Source organism: Heliangelus exortis, chromosome 7 (assembly GCF_036169615.1).
Source record: "Heliangelus exortis chromosome 7, bHelExo1.hap1, whole genome shotgun sequence".
Taxonomy (NCBI): Eukaryota; Metazoa; Chordata; class Aves; order Apodiformes; family Trochilidae; genus Heliangelus; species Heliangelus exortis.
The window spans coordinates 13,205,841-13,224,068 of NC_092428.1; the positions used below are offsets into that span (position 1 = coordinate 13,205,841).

Below are 18,228 nucleotides of genomic sequence, written 5' to 3' on the forward strand. Positions count from 1 at the left end.
CCAGAAAAAGCATTTGCAGGATTTCAGCTTGTTCAGTATTTGTATTCCCGTTCTTTAGCTACAAAATAAGTAGCATTCCTGTGCCTACTAAGAGCACTTAGTCCTTATTGTTGCTTTGAATATTTTCTGTAGTTTTCCCATGCCAATACACTCTCCAGCAGTAATATCACTATGCTGGTGACGACACAGCTGGAATACTGCATTCAGTTCTGGAATCCCCAGGTCAAGAGAGACAGGGGTCTAGGTCACCCCTAGAGAGAGTCAAGAGGAGGGTGACGAAGATGACTGGGAAACTGGAGCATCTCTCTTATGAGGAAAGGCTAAAAGAGCTGGGACTCTAGCCTGGAGAAGAGAAGGCAGGGGAGAAACCTTATTAATGTCTACAAGTACAGGGTATTGAGATATCTCATATAATAACCATAGTATTGTCTAGAAGGGTTGGCCAAGATGATCCCTAAGGTCCCTTCCAACCTTACATTCTATGATTGTGTAAATATCTAAAGGGCAGGGACAAGGAGGATGGATCCAGACTCTTCTTAGTAGCTCCCAGTGACAGGACCAAGGGACAACAGGCACAAGCTGGAACATAGGAAGTTCCATTTAAATATGTGAAAAAACTTCTTTAATATGAGGGTGAGAAGGCACTGAAACAGGTTGCCCAGAGAGGCCACGGGGTTCTCCATCTCTCTCTGGAGATATTCAAAACCTGCCTGGATGCAGTAATGTGTAACGTGCTCCAGGTGATCCTGCTTTTGTGGGAGAGTTGGACTAGATGATCTCTAGAGGTCACTTCTGTTATGACTCGGATAGGGCTCAAGGGAGACAGAGATCAAACTCCCTTGCTTTCTAAACTCCTTCTCATAGAGGAACCTATATGCAGCTGGATTCAACCTAAGTGTCAGACCTGACCCTTACACAGAGAGTGACAAAATGTTAGAGTCCAAGGAAATGCTCGACCATCACATACCCCTTACTGGATCAAGATGAAGCAACACTCAAGGTCTGTATTCGAAAATAATATTTAATTAGAACTATGGAAGGAATAACTCAAAAGCTGGTACTTTTGATTTTTGTATATGCTTAGGCTGAGCAATAGTACAGGCTGATTATCTTGATAACAAAAGTCACAACACATGTCTGTTCAATCTGTGCAAGTCAGGAAACAATCGTGGTTGGCCTTCTGTTACCTAATGATTTTAAGAAAGAGAAACAGAATAGGAGAAGAAAAGTTAAGAGATGTAGATAACAGAAAATCACTGGTCCAGGATCCAGCGTTGGGCCAGCCAGCAAGGGAGAGTTGGTGTCAGAGAAGCTCTCAAAGCCCACCAGCATGGCTCCTCCTTCTATAGGCCTGTTTTGCTTAGTAAGTGGAATTGAGACATATCAGACTGAACAACCAGAGCAGACCTCTGCCCACTTCGATCCTCAATCCTTGTCTCTATCTTTGTCTCTGCATGCAGGCCCTCAGCCATACCAAGGCCATTTCCATAGATGCCAGTCAGTCCTTTGTCTGGCAGTCCTTTTGTCTTGCTGAAAGGCTTACAATGGCAACCCTAACCACTTCCCAGAATACATGTCCCAAGGACTGGTCCCTCACACCTTCCAACTGACAGTTCTGTGATTCTGTGATCAGAGCTGCCATTCCCAGATCTAAAAGAACAGCTTCACTAATCTTAGCTGCTTAATCAACTAGAAATGTAGCTACTCCATAAATGTATGCACACCAGCCTTTTCCATTTTCATGATAAAACTACTTTAAAATGTTGAAAAAACAGGTGCCTTTTTTCCACATTTGACTTATCTGGCAACCTTGTCTTTGAAAAGCTCTAATTAACGCTCCATATTCTGCAAGAGGGAGGGAACATAAAATTTACTGTACAAATACCAACAAGTCCACACTCATCCAAGTTTTGGCAAAGCTTTTAAAATTCCCCTGCTGAGATCAGGAAGAAATCTGCAAAATCTTTAGCAACGCCCATCAATAAACCAAGATGGAAAAGAGGTGAGCCAGGAGGAGGAGAACAAGACCAGAATGCATGCAAGGTGCTTTGCAAGAGGGGAAGCAATACCCATCACTCCAGTAACTTTGAATGTGTAGCAATGGTCGTGTGCAATAACAGAAGCTGTTCTGCCCACAGTTTGCCCACTGAGAAGTAATTTCCTATGGGATCCTGGGGTTCAAGAAGGCTTTTTTCAGGCTCGTAAGCCAGGTTTCAGGACTGATACCTCCTCACTCCACCTCTCTGCTCATGGCTCTTTCCACAGTTGTCAACAAGCAGGTGAGGTCCTTTGTCACTCGCCTGCTTCCACTTTTGATTCTTTAAAAAATTAATCTCTTCACAATGTAATGAGGAAGACAGACTTGAAATAGGTATAAAGAAAGAGAGAAGAAGATATATTTGACATATGCTTGAATTTTTAAAATTATGTAGGACTTCATAAAGGTTACATGGTGGGAGATAAGATTATGCATTAAACTGCCCAAGACTAAAATGCTATTTTAAAATTTACAGAGTGACTGAAGCACTCTCAGGCAAATCTGCATTATACTTAAAAAACATACCCACAACAAAACCAATCTCATTTGGTGGAAGTTTTAAACTCTCCGTTACAATGCTGCAGCCAAACTGAAACACCAAGTCTATGCAAGAAGAACAGTGATGGATCTGGCCTTGCCACTGATAAGCTGTCAGCTGCATTCAACTGACAAAACCAGATTGAAATAATAATTGTTGGATATATAACTCAGATAGCAAGGACATGCACTTTACTTTCCAATTCAAGGAGAAGCTTGAGAGCAGCATTTAGGAAAACTACACTTGAAATTAAACAGGTTCTACTTGAAGAAGAGGCAATTTATCCTGTGCTGCCTCCATTACACTGACTCCTCAGAACCAAAGCAATCAGTTGAGCAAAAGCAAACTGCGTAAGAAAATAAGAATGAAAGGTGGAATAAAAATTTGAAGTATTTCATCTAAATTGTTTTTCTAAGTCCTATGTACACCTCAAAATGGATGCTGAAATGTTTATGGATGATTCAAAGCTGTTTTGAATTTAATAGGCTGATGTGCCTTGAAGCAAAACCAAAGGTACTTTCATAGTGTATTAAAAATCTGTAGATAATGCAAGCATCTTTTTCATTGAACTTAAATTAGAACAATGAAAACATACAAATGCACAAGAAGCAGCCAGTAAGGATATTAATAGATTTGTAAAAGGCACATAGGATCATTTCAGAAGGTGTACATATACTTTTTACGAAAAATTATTTTTTAAAATAACGGTAGTCAAAATATGCTTTTATCAATAGCAGTAATAACTGTGATTATTACATACGGAACTTCCTTTTTTCCTGAGCACTTTAAAATGTACAAGGCATGAAGAGGTGTTTACAACATCCCCCAGGCCCTGTGACATAGGATGCTCAGCAGCAAAGCCATAGGGAGCCTACCTTGTTGTGACAGCACCCCAGTCCTGCTCTCAAAACCATGCTGAGCATCACACTTACAAGTTGTCACTGAAGGCCAGCAGACCACAATGATAAAATACTCAAAGGTGAAACTTTGATCAGACCTCAGAGTGAGAAGGCACTGTTAGATATAGATAGGTGGCAGCTCCTGCCTTAAGCAGATGAGTTGGAGCCTCCCCACAGCCCTGCAGAGCAAGCAAACATTATGAAATGGGGTCTGTGACAGCCAGCATTAAGTGTTAGATCCAACAGCCTTGGAAAAGACAAAAAAACCCCTATCACTGTCATTCTCAGCCTCAAAAGGGAGCTCTATAAAAAGGTGGAAGCTCATTAAAAGGAACGGAAAATGGACTTACTGAAAGAGTGAGATGTTTGTGGGGACCCACGACTACTTAAGGTCACTCAGTTGGAGGCAAAGAATAAGCATATGTGGTTTTTTTTAACTAAGACAGGTTTCTGACTGTGCAAGGTAAATCAGTACAGCTATGCAGTGGTGTGGAGAAGGTTACTCAGAATAAAGAGATGGCCTTCAAAATGCAGCCACTTCTCGTAGTGAAGAACATAAAAGCATCCACAAACTCCAGCAGAAGCAGAGGTGTTTAAAATCAAACAAACAAGGAGATCCTCTCAGCTCTAGGTTAAATATGCATTAATTTATCTGGTTTTTTCTCATTACAGAATGCATCTCCCACTTATTAGTTTTGTTATCAATAGACATTCAGGTGCTTCAATATAGCAGAATTCATGATCAGGCAGGGAAAAATAAAACAGAACCCAACCCCCATCAAACTTTCAAACATTATCACAAGTGCTAATGAATAATAAAATAAAATAAATAATTTTTTCTTCAAACAGAATTGAGACAGGAAGCCTGTCAGAGAGTCTGCAGGGCCAGGGGATTATCAAGGCAAAAAATATTAAAAAATAAATAAATAAAAAAGCTTAGAGAGAATAAGGTAGTAGCACAAAACCTATTTTTTTTTTCTTTCCCTTTGTATTCACCATGAAAGGACTCAGACTGGTCCCCATGCCAGCACCTTCTCCATGCTGGATGCCTTGCAGGTCACATAAAAAACATTCAGACATTATGCACTGAATAAAGCAAACAAAGTAACATAAGCCCAAGAGCAGATGGGTTTCTAAAGTAAGGCAAGATTGATTTGCATGGACTTACTGTGCTAAGTAATCTCCTGCTTAAGCTTTGGTACCTGAGAAACAACAGGTGGCAAACGTGACACCAAAATTAAAAAGGTCCCAGGGCAACCCAGGACAATACCACCACGAAGCCTGAGGCTTGTACCAATAATTTAATAGCCCTCTGAGCAAGACCAAAACTAAATAGCATAAACCACAGAAAGTTTTATTTTCTGCAAAAGGAAATCTAGCCTCTCAGACTGACTGTTGTTCCCTGCAGGAATAACTGCTGGCACATGGATACTGTAGAACCCTGTGGATTTCCAGCTAACTTTGCCAAGCTCCGTCACAAAATAGTCTCAGTGAAATTTGGCCTAGACAGTAAACAGCAAAGACCTATGTATCCCAAAACAGGTTAAAAAGTAGACCAGAAGTAAGCTTTCAGTTTCTGTAGGGAGACAGCAGAGCATCCTCAGGGATCAGACCTAGTACCTGAGGTACTCAACACACTCCCACATGACCTCACAAATGTGGGGCAGGGCACAATAAGAACTACAGATTATATGAAATTATTCAGAGTACAGACTATAAATGTCACACACAAAAGCCTGTAGTTTTAAGCACTGAAGGCTGGGTACCTAATTAAGGATTTCACATTTTCCTTTTACATATTCAGTCATTTTATGAAAAACCACAGACTCAAACTCTCCAAGAAATCTCAGCTGTGTTTGGAGGGCAGTGAACCAAAATGATCCACCTTTTAATTAAGTCATTGTATGACTTGACTGCTAAGAGGATATGAGGACAGAGCACTGGGCATCTTTCCCTCAGCTCCTTTTCTCATAATTGATTATGAAATTATCAAGGAATAATAGAATTTTGATTCATGTATGTCATAAAAGGGGGCCATTCACCTAATGCAGTCATCAAACGATACACACTTCAAAAAGCATCAGTATTGAATTTCTGTCACAGGAAAGATGGAAATTATCAGAAACTACTGTTATAAAATCAAAAAGCTTAGAAAAGAAAATAAACACACGAGCAAGTATTCATTAAAATGCTTTGTCTTAATCCAATTATTGTAGCTGGAAACCACTTCTACTAATTTTGCTATGCTCTTTTTATGTCTTCCTCTTTGGCCTGTGAGGTTAGCCAAAATTTGGCAGTAAATTCTTTCTCGTTAGAAGCAAAACCAATAATGGAGCCAGGATTGCTTTAAACAATCCTCTTTATTCAGCAGAAAGGCAAAAGCCATGTTTCCCTGCAGGAGAGAAGCTGAGCTTCCAGGTACAGTACTCCTTACATTTTTGAACGTACTTAAACCACAACAACACTTGTTGCTTTTATTCAGGAGCTTCCTACCACCACCTTGCCTGAGTCAGTCTCTGATAGTTCCCTCTCCACCTGCTCTCCAGTTGCTGCACAGACACTTTCATAATGCAGTGAAGCTCTTCCAGTTGTTATTGCTATTTCAAATAGTGGCATGATGCTAGAATATAAATGTCTAAGTGGGATAACAATATGACCATTAATAATGGTCATGTAATAATGAAATAATGGCTGGCAGAAATTTCCCTGATTTTTTCTTACCTGAAAAATACATTAAACAATCTAAAGTAAAAGATCTTCAGACCAGCACACCGTTGACTAGTTCCAAAACTTGCAGATCAAGCCTCTGCTTGCATTTGTGTCAGAGGCTTAGGTTCTTACTAAGCACAGGGAGGAAAAGAGGGACTTATTGCTAAATGCAATTATTAATATGGAGCCTAATAAATTAAGGACTGCACCTGCACTGAAAAATCCAAACAGGTTCTCTACGCTTCCGTGTATAAACATGTACTGTTTTCATTACCAGATGGTGAATGAAATGTAGTACAGAATGATTGAAAAGGAATTTAAAAGTGAGATGCAGAATATGCATCTTATGCTTTCAAGCACAACAAAACAAGATTAAAGTGTTGTTTTTAAAAAGTTACATATTATCCAAAGATTTTGTATATCATTTTATTCAAAGCATTTTAAGATGTCCACTAATGCTAGACTTTTGATACAAGAATATGTACCCTGTTATAAATTTTAAATGTAATGACTCAATTATTCAAATAAAAGCTACAACTGATGTTTTTGTCTTCTTATATGGATGCTTTTGACTGCATGTTCAAGTGACTGCCACCTGCCTCCTCCTCCTCCTTCCTTAATTAAACCTCCCCTTACCAGCCTCCTCCCTTAAGATCTTTTCATCCACTTTTTGGGGTAAAACACTGCTTCCCAGCACTGCAGCCTTTGGGCCTCACATCTGTGGGAAAATACTGGTAATGGTTTAAAACGAGCATGTTGCCAAAAATCCCAGAAGGTAATTATTATTTTTTTTTGCTAAATGGACCTTTACCCAACATATGCATTACTAACATGGCTGTAAAAACCCATCCTAAATCACAGCTTTACCAAATACCAGGTAGTCCTGTAATTACCTGATACCAGCTAGTCTTGTAAAATCATTTTCTAAGTAAGCCCCTTGCTACCATATTAGATTATCTTATGATCAATAAGGTACTAATATAAACTTACACAATCTGTACCATGGAGTTATTTATAAAATGAATAATACTGAATAGTTAAACAGTTTCTGTAAGGAGTTCAATACATTGTCTAATACTGAAAACTTTGAATTATCTCCACAGGTTTTCTGCTCTGAGATCACACATTCAGTTGTGAAACGAGCATTCCTAATTCCTAAATATTAGTTCTATTATTATTCTAAAATATTAGTACTACTTCTCAGTTTTCATATGAACAGTGTCCCAGCAGTGACCCTCTCCCATACCCCCATCTGCACAGGCATTCCCCTTTTTATCAGCCCTTCAATTTTCCCAGCTGCCAGCAATCCTTGCTGCCACTTCCAGAGCCCAGCAATGCCTTGTGCTGCTTTTGTGTCAAGTGGCATGCACTGACATTCCCAAGGAACACCAGGATTTTTAGTGACTGCCATCACCATGAACAGTTCAACTGCAAAAACTGAGGCCAAGGACTGGTGTATTCAAGGACTCTTCTTTCCCCAAGCCGTGGGCCTGAATCCAGGCAGTCATCCCAATTTCCATCCGAGGACAAAAGGAATTGAATTTTGCACTGATTAAGTGGCTCGGTGATTTTCAAGGAAGTAAGACCAGAGTTCCTCTGCCCATCTGTTGTCAGCTTAAAATATATAAAAAGAGTTCAGTAAACTGCATTAAGCCACTGAAACACAAAGGGTATTTTCTGTGTTTATAGTCTTTACCTCTTTGAACAAAGCCAGGGAAGATGCGTATTATGCTTTGCAACATCCAAACTGTGTGAGCTTACAGATGCAGCACTCATTTTCCTATGTTTTTGTGTGTATCACACTATTTTCTAAGAACTGCTGAGAACCATGGTGTATTTCAGAATGATATCTTTTGCTGATAACAGAATACATACTCCAAAAGCAAACACTGAATTTAATCACCAGTTTTGCTTGGGTTGCTCCCACAGCAAAATAAATACATGCGTTTTATCACAACAGGGTGGTCAATATTACCATAATTAGTTAACACAAGGCATTTCACACTAGCATTTTAAACCCTGAAAAGTATTACTGTTCCAAGTTTTCCCAGTTACAAAGTTGTGACTGTGCCAAATGGACTCCAAATAAAGTCTCTAAGCCTTCAACACGTATCACGCTCCCATCTTAGCTGATTAATTAACCCACTGAGACAGCAGAACTCTTGTCTCTACACAAGCAAGGGTGAGCAGCTTTTTGCTGGATAGAAAATATTAGTAAAGTAACACACAGTGCCCCATGCTGCCATACAGAAGTCCTTGAGAGGGAGCCTACAATGTTAAACCAAGGACATTTTTGATGGATTGATGAATGGTTGTGGTTACACTGGTTCTCCTTGGGCTTTCTTGAGAAACATGTAAGGTTACAACACAAGCTGCAAATCGGAAAGGAGCTAAGTTCAATCCCCTCTGTGCAGAGATGCACACACTATTGCCAACACATTGTACTAAAACATCAGGAAGAATTGCAAAACTGCTCCAACATTTTTTCTTGCTACTGCTTCAGATGCTTTGCCAGTACAAGAAGGACTGTGACAAAATGAGTGCAAATCCATCATAAAGTACTTACTGGCATGTCAGTAAAAAGACAGAAAATATTATAAGTAAATCCAAAAAGCAAGAAACAACCTAGAAAATTATCTTCAACTAAAGATACTAAAAAAATCTGTCATTAGTCAGGTTGAGTATGCCATGCCAAATCTCCTATGTGCAGAATCTCACCATTCTTTCTCTGTTCTTGCCTTCCTATTGACAGCTTCCAGTGCCTCCAGATGCTTCCTTTGCTGAGGCAGTGCTGTGCATCAGCAGTGTGCAGAATTTCTTGTGCTACTCTCTGAGGGCTAATGGGATGCAAAGATGTACAGGACTAAAGGGCAAATGGGATTTTCTGACCCTTTGCTGCTTTGACACAGTACAGAACAGCAAACTTTTCAGCTAAGATCACATCTGAAAGCCAACACAAAGAAAAGAAGAAAACCCCAAGCAGAGATTTAAAAAAAACACTGAAGTGAAGCTGAAAGAGAATGGAGAGTAAATCCTCTGCAGAAAATTGTTCTGATCAAATTGTCTCAGGAGCTGAACAGGTTTGTACTGCAACAATTCCATGCCTTGGAAACTGCTCCCCAAGGAAGGGCACATTTACAAGAGGAAACCAACTCTGTCAAAACCTGCTTTGCTCAACCCTAGTGCACAGTCAATACAACTAACTGGTAATTATCTGTTTGCAGCACTGTACATACAACTGAAGGTTCATGCTCTGCTTAGTGATATTTCTTGCCACCAGATGAGGTGGCAGAGTCCAACCAGATGGTGCAGAATATCCCCACTTAACATGAAAATGAAATATGAGAAGGATTGAGCAGCATTTCTGGAGATTAGCTTTGCTGTGTAGCACTTGGGTGAAAGGGAACTTTTAGCGATAGCACTAGCAAAACAAGAACTGTGTTATAATAGTCCATCCAGGGAAATCTAAATATCAATAGTAAATAGTAAAATTGGTGTTATGAATTTACTGTTAAAAATTCAGTTCAAATGTATGTACAAGCAGAAAGCTGTTATAATGGGCGACAGTTCTGCAAGTTTTAAATAAACCTAACTTTTCTATTTATTTTTAAGAAGTTTCTGAAAAGCACTAATAAAAAGCAACAGCAGATGATTTACACAGATGATATGTCTGAGCTAATCTCTCATTTCTTTACTGACAGAAACAGTGTTTTACTAACTGATGGGAAAAACAACGATGCAAGATTGATTATAAGGGATCTGCCTACTGAATTCAGAACTGTAATTGTCAAGTAGCTTTTTGCACTTTATTTGATTGTTCAATTTAATTCAATGTTGTGTTCTTAGTTTGCTGTTGTGTCCAATATTTATGCAGTTTACTAAAATGAAAACTGTAAAATTCAAATATCCTGACAGATCACACTGTTAACAGAATAAGCTGTCAAAAACCACAGTTCCTTTTTATTTATCTGTAAAATCAAGGCACCTCTGAGGAGAAAAAAGAAATATTTCGAAATAGCAGCAAGATAGCATAATGAATCAGAGAAACGAGGAAAACAGACTATTTTTATCAATGATGTCTTTCAGGAACAGAAGGTTGAAAAGATAATTTAATTTCAACAGGATCTGATAGCAGTGCTTACTAAATTTCTTTTTCTGTATCTGACATACTTTATAAGAAATGCCTCCAACAGAGAATCCATGCTGAAGACTAAACAAAATGCATTATGAAATGGGTCTCTTGCCTTGGCACACAGGTATAAGCTCCTGTGCAATTCAGGCAGCAGCAAAAATTCAGTCTGGAGGTTCTACTTGTTCCTATCTGATAACTGTGATTAAAGAACAACAAAAATTTCCTTTTTGACATTTCACTTTTTTTTTTTATATACACTATGAAGTCTATTTCCTTGATTATCTCTCAAATTCTTGATGGCAGGTTTATTATAAGTATCATGACTCCTGTTCAGGATTCACAATGAGGCAGGAGAATGACTGTATAAAAACAAGTTGCATGACCCAAGTCAAACATGCTTACTTCTGCTTGACACACAAACCAGAAAATACTTAAAGATCAATATAGTATTACTGTAATAACTGATATTTTTTTCATTTACAAGACTAATTTCATTACAACAGTTTCTGAAGTAGCTACCCCCCCTTGTTTTCTTTTAAATGCCTACTTTTCTCAGATGGGAAAAAGGAATACAGTTGTCAGATGTGTTGATAGTTGCTAATTTTAGCTGAGTTTGAAAACCACCTTACTTGATCTTGTAAGGAGAAGAGGCTTCCCTATGCCTCCAGAAAAATTAGCCACAATATAACAACACTGGAAAAGGTAAGAAGGTAAGATTAAAGGTGTGCTCGGAGACAAAATACATGCAGATTCTGGCTTTGCAAATACCTTTCAGCCTGCAAAAAAATGACAAAACCCAAATGTGCTGTAGGTCTATAAAGCTGTTCGTTAACAAGAGTGTAAAGAGGATCAACTGCTGCTCAGCCAGCAGCTCAGAGGGGTCTAAACAAATTACCTGGTGGCAGGCTCAAAATGTGCAAAACAACAAGGATCTTCACCCAAATCCAGTCATGCTATCATAATGCTCCTATCTGCAGGCACCAGAGGGGTAAAAGTTTATCCTGGCTCAAACAGTTGACAGGTTCACAGAACAAGAAAAAAACAGCAGAATCCCAAAATGTTTACTATTGATTTTTGAGGCAGTGTTTCTCACGGGGACATGGGGCAACGTAACCAGTACCACTCTGGTGGAACATTTCTTGTTAAACTGTATGAAACTAGGCAAAAATAATCTCATAACAAAACATGGCTTTAAAATTAAAAAAGAAAAAAGGTAAACAATAGCCTCCTGAAGGCTCTAAGACATGCAGATAAAAAAGGGATGATTGGTGACAGCCAACACAACTTCAATAAGGGCAAGTCCTGCCACCATATTAATGGGAGCCTTCTAAGATGGGGTCACAGAAAGGTGCAGAAAGGCAGAGTGACGCAATCTGCCCGGTCCCATCCAAAGCATCTGACACCGTCCCACACGACGTTCTGCTCTCTAAACTGGAACATCGTGGATTCAATGGATGAACCACACATTGGATAAGGAACTGGCTGGATGTTTGCACCCAAAGAGTTGGGATCAATGGCTCTTTGTCCAAACGATGATGGGTGGCAAACGGTGTTCCTCAGAAGTTGGTACTTGGACCAGTGCTGAATAAGGGCTGCGAGGAGAAAGGACTGAAGAAAACGACCAGAGGTGGTGGTGGTGGATCAGAAGCTTAATATGAGCCACCAATGTGCACTTGCATCCCAGAAAGCCACTGCTATGGGCTGCATCAAAAGAAGCACAGACTGCCGGGTGAGGGAAGTGATTCTCCCCCTCTAACTCTGTTCTTGTGAGACCTCACCTGGAGTACTGTGTCCAGTTCTGGAGTCCCCAGCAGAAGAAGGACTCAGAGCTCCTGGAATGTGTCCAGAGGAGAGCCACTGAAATGATCATTGAGATGGAGCACCTCCCCTATGAAGACAGGCTGAGGAAGCTGGGGTTGCTCAGCCTAGAGAAGCCTGATTTGAAGGAGGATATCCCTGCTCAGCTAAGCAAGTCTTTTATCTCATCTGCTTGACATCCAACATTTTGGGATTGCCTGCTCCTGTGCCCTCAGGAGGTGATGTTTAAAGAGTGACCAAGAATCATGAACCCCAGCACTTGCAAAAACCTCAGCATATTCTATGATTCTAAAATTCACATTATTAGCAAACATATTGTTTATTAAATAGAAAAAAGACATGCATATTTAAAGTGGCTTTTTTGTCATGGGAAATAGCCAAGACAGCAATTAAATCATGTAAGTAGCTGATAATATATTCAAGACATAGATTGGAGCTCAGAACAAGACAGGGGTGGTAATTTCTCTGACGCTCCCTCCCTTTCTGAAGCTCTGTTTTTTTGAGGAGAGAAAGACTCAGTCATATCAAGTCTAAAATCCCTTGGTGGCATCACAGAAAATAAAAGCATTTGGCAATCCAGATATGGGATAATGCCCAAATGTGAGGAATTACACTTTTCTACTGTCCACGTCTAATTATGTTGTAAACTCACTCATTATGCTAATGTCTTTTTCATTTTGAAGTGGGTGGTTTTTTTTCTTCTTTCTAACAAAATTTAAGATGAAAAGTGGCAAACAAGCACAAAATACAATAGGATGAAAGAGCAAGATCTTTTCAACTAGGGTGTTGGGCAGCTTCTATACTTCATTGATTGAAGTACAATTGTTGGCATTGATTCTGCAACACAGAAAGAAGGTGGTTTATGTACTACACACATCAAACCCACCCAGGAACCCTGGTGATCTCTCTCATTCTTTTAATTTATTTGGCTTATGTGGGTGATGTGCCAGACCCAAGTTTGAATCAAAGCAAATCACCTTCATTTTTTCAAGGAAATTACTTTAATTACAGCTCCTCAGTTGCCAAGCAAAATCAGGACCCTTTCTCTTAGCTTCTGACAAAGCTGTAAGAATTGAATATTTTTCCCTAATGTTCCCAGTAAGTTACTAACCATGATGATAAATATAAGGCAATTAATGGAACATTTCCACTATAAGAAAAAAAAAAAAGTGTATGATAAAAATCAGTCAATTTTACAGAGTTTATTCTGCTTCTTACTCCTGATAATTGAAGGAATCAGCATTGAAATTAACTGTCTAAAATTTCTCTTTACAACTAAAGATAAATACCTAGAAAATGTGCCTGTGAACCACTGGAGCTCAGGTTCCTACTTGTGCCAGCAAGGGAGCCCCAGAGTCACCATGTATCAGAGGTCACTTGATAATGCAATCCTAGCAATAAACACAGATAATATCTCTCACCCCAAATACAACTTCTAAGATGATCTGCAAGTATATTTTCCTCTTCCAGTTTTTACTACATATTGTCCAAAACTTTTTTTTTTTTTTCAGCCAAGCTTGATACTTTTTTCTCCATCTGTGCATTTTAAGAAGGATGAAAAGCTAACCCATGGAAATCATGTTCAATCAGTTCTCTTTTCACATGTTAAAAAAGGCCATGTCCTCCTGTTCTTTCAATGAAATTCACTGTTCTCCCCCCTTTTTCTGGTATGTACCAAATGTACAAGGCAACATCACCACCATAGTAACTGCACATTTTAAGCAAGTTTCGTGTGCTCAGAGCAAAGTATGACATCATTTTATTCCTGCCCATAGACGTCAACTCTACTTTGAAATTAACCTGGTTAAAATAAGCAGCAGGAATATAGTCTGAAATATAGTCTCACTTATCCTGCAGCCTTGCCAATTTTCTCATCAAGAAACTGTGGTTTCAATAGCTGCAACATCTTGTTTATTAAAACATTCATAACTTTTTTATAAGTTAAAAGCATGGTCTTGTTTGATCTTGAATTGAAAAGCAGCTGGCTTAACTTCTCCTCTATCTGAAATATATCTGTATCTAAAATCCCAAGTTAACCTCAGATACAGTGACTGTCCTGCCTATGAATATATCAAGCAAGAAAAGTGCTTCTCTGCCTGACAAGAGAGATTACAGGACACAGTTCTCAGTATCCACATGTGAGTTACCAACAACTGTACCAGAAACTCTTTTTAATTAGCCATGCTATCCTGGTATACTCCCAAATACATAAAAATCAATTACCTATAACATCACATCTTTGCAGTTTTAAACTTTTCAGGCTTCACTACTTTCCAGTGACATTTCTTTTTTTAAAAAAAGGCTCTACTTATCACAATATTGCACATGGGAGAGAGACCAAGCAATCACAGACAAAGAAAAGATGGGGGGAAATCATAATGGTCTCTTTATCATGCACTAGCAGATAACCAATAACTTATCAAAGCTGTCAATTTTGACTTTGCTTACATGAAGTCACTGGTACTAAGTTAGAAAAAAAAAACCCTATGCAAGCAAATCTGCTGTGAACACTACTACTTACTTAACATTGCTCATTACCTTGAACTTACTATCAATCTGGTGACCTCTGTAGGCTGCTATTACAGCAAAAAGAATGAAAAAACCAAACACCAAACAAATGAAAGTTTACCCATAAACTTTACCATGGAAATTGCAGCCAAGAGAGGATTTTATCACTGCTTTAGAATTGCTTTCCAGTGTTGCCTATAAGTTCATCATGCATCTATGCCTAAATTTAATTAGGAAAATTGCTATCTGCTGCACATCTAAACTGCAAATAACTTGGCTATAATAATTTTGGCTTTTTCAATTAAAAATATACCAACAACCTCATCATGTCACGGAAATCCATCTTCCTTTTCTCTTCCCTAATCCAGGTTTCAGGTTTTATTTAAATTGCTAATGAAAAATTAATATCTGGAAATGAGTCAATTTTCTCATCTTTGACCCAGTGGCAGAGGGACTATTCAAAGCTCTGACCTGAAATTATTTTCTAATTTAGTGAACAAGCAGCAAGATTTAGAAGCAAGAACATTTAGACATAGCCTCCATTTTAAAAGCATTTCTCTGGTTAATTCTAGACATTGGCCTGTCTATCAAATAATTTTTGGCTAGTAAATACACAGAAACCCTTGCATCTTATAGCATCTGCTGTCAACTGCCAAGCTATCTTATAAGATTTTAGTCTAATTAACAGCAACTGCCAGGCTTTTCAAATAAATAAATAGCCTAACATATAACATACAAATAACAAACTACCTTTTAGTAGCAAATAACAACTTGACAGTGCTATTTTGTCTAACATTTGCTCAGGCACAGAAGAATTTGTGAAGAAAAGACAAAATGAGCTCATACAGAAAGCTGGAGAACATGTGCATACAGTGAAAAGTCTAGTCTATAATGTATGGGAGGCCTGATTTTCAATGCTTCGGAGCTACTACATTGATTAGAGAATGGCTGCAGAAATATTAAACAAAATGTAAGTTTTGCCTTAATCACTTGCTGCATAGACTGTAGAGAAACTGAAACAGCTGGTTAGTTGAACAGACCAATATTAAGTTGGTCTTCTCAAATAAACATTTATTTAAAACCAAAGCACGTTAATGCTAATTTCTCTTTCCTATCAAGTCCTGAAACCATGAGATACAAAGAACCCATGGGTTCATTAATCAGAAATGTAAGAGAGATCCTCAGGCAGCAAGAACATTGCACAGCTCATCAGGAATTCACTGCGTTCCCATCTATTGATTAGTGAGAAACACACAGCTGAAGTCAGAGCTAACATCAGTTCCTAATATAGGAAGAGATAAAAAAACAGATGGGGAGGAAAAACCCACAACATTATGCATGAGAGAGAGAGAGAGAGAGCACATTGCCTGGGCAATGCATGTCTCTGCAAACAAGCTCTGCCAAGCTCCTTTCCTGGAGAGCAGCAGTTTACCTTCCATCTCAGCACAAGCCTCAGTGCCAGGTGCCACTGCAGAGCTGGACCCTCTCTAGTCAATATGCAGAAACACTTCTTCCTTACCAAAATATTTGTACGAAGAGAAACATTCACTTCCCCCAAAGATTAAAGCTTTTTTTTTCCTCTGGAAGCTACAAACCCAAGCCACACTTCATTTAATTATGCCAGCAGATATAATTGAGCTCCATCATGGTCTAATTCCAGGATGAAGACTAAACACTATCCTCTATAAGACCATTTAGCATTAGTTCCAAAAATGGGAGAGAATCTATTTTGCTGAGAGATTAATAATTAGAAACAAATTAAATCTCAATTTCCTGATGCTTGATGCAACTAAATCACAACCACAGCTCATAAGACTATAGAGGCAGAGTAGGCCAAAAGGTCACAAACCTCTTTTACTGTGTTTCAATAAGAGATTACAAATCTTAGTAAAAACAAGGCAAAGAAAAAAAAAGGCAGACTGAGAAACAACTGCTTCAGAATAATGTAACAGCTTCCTAAAGTAGCCACAAAATTTGTGGGTTTGAATGTATTGTATCTAGCAAAGAAAATACGAATGGGCAAGAACTGGCAACCTAACCAATTTTTATGCTTTCTGAAGTTTGGCTGTCAAAAGGGGTAACTCCACCCCTGTGTACATTTCATCGGTCATGCTTACAAGGAAAAGGCAAGAAGAAAACCACTTTCATCAGAGTTAAGCACTCCTGCTTTTCTCTTGAGATTTTACCCTCCACACAGGTAAAAGAGGCACCTTCCCTGTATATTAAATGGTGTTATTAAAGCTGATTAACACATGTTCACTTCAATTCAACTTATAATTTGCCAAATTATAAATACTCTGTATTTCAGTGCCACAGAAATATTACTTAGAATCTGTATGGAAGCTTAGGTTGAAGTTACTCTCCAACCTCAAGTAAAATGCTCTTAGTTTGCATAATAGATACATGGATGAAATATTTTCTGCAGGTAGGCATTTTTTGTACAAAAAACGTATGAGGGAAAAACCCCAAACAAACAAACCAACTCTAAGAAAAAAAGTAGACTATTCTGCTGAACTTTATTTTTTTAATAATACCTGGCACAGTTTTGTTGACAAAACTTTCAGACACTTTTCCAAACATATAACTAGATTTCAACAACCTAAGATTTGTTTGTTTTGCAGCAAGTTTTATTATGTTTCTCAATAAGAAAATTTCTACAAGGTTTTCTGTTTGGAAAGAATTGGGATTTGTAGAGTCAGATAGTAAGGAACTGCAAAGAAATCACTTTAGAAGGAATTGTTAAATGGCTGCAGCCTACCTTGGAGGAAAAACTCTTGTGATTGCCTCACAAGCTTCAACAAAAATAAAAAGTTAAAATGTGTGATTTAAAAAGCACCAATCATTTTTGACATTTTATCAGTCTGATACAAAACACGTTTTTTCACTGCTAGCTGGGAGCTGTTCAAGTGACTCTGGATTTCAAGTAAGATGCACTTTCAGTCAAGATATATTGAAGGTCTTATGAATTTACTGAATAGCTACAATTTTTAATAATATGATGGTTTATTATGCTTTGCATATATGAAAACCAATTAACTATTTTTGTGCCTTGCATGAAGTTTTCAAAACCTCTCTTTGAAAAAAAAGCTTGTTGAATTGAACAGAAAAGATTCAGCTTAGTTTTAAATACAGAATGCATTATGACCTTACTTTGCAATAAAAAAAAAAAAAAATTTGCAACTCTTTATTTCTGTGACAGTAGAGCAAAACTTTTTATTTCAGCTTACCACAAAAGGCTGCACTTTCCACAGTTACAAAACTATGTGTTACAGGATTTGCACAGTGCTCCTCAGGGAGGACTTGCTCCCTTCCTGATCAAGGGAGGCTTTTACCCAGCAGGATTACAATATCACTTCTTAAAAGTCTCTTTTCTTTCTCTGGATCCAAACTAACCTATCTAAAGAGGTCTTTCCTGATCATTGGAGCTTGGGGGCTTCAAAGGACACTTGCTGATCTTCAACAACTTTTTTTTTCTCCCCTCAATCACACTATGCTTTTTTTTTTTTTTTTTTTAATCGTGTCATCTGGTGGTCCTCTTCTCAAACCCACCTACTTGAGTCTCTCCTCAATAATGTAGCTGAGCCCA

The 18,228-nt window shown here is 38.4% G+C and overlaps 1 protein-coding gene across 3 annotated transcripts in view; it reads right to left on the reverse strand.

The window, feature by feature from the left end:
* PCDH15 (protocadherin related 15) overlaps positions 1 to 18,228 on the reverse strand; it is a 344,988-nt gene that overhangs the window by 192,044 nt on the left and 134,716 nt on the right. The gene's annotated exons all lie outside the window — the stretch shown is intronic.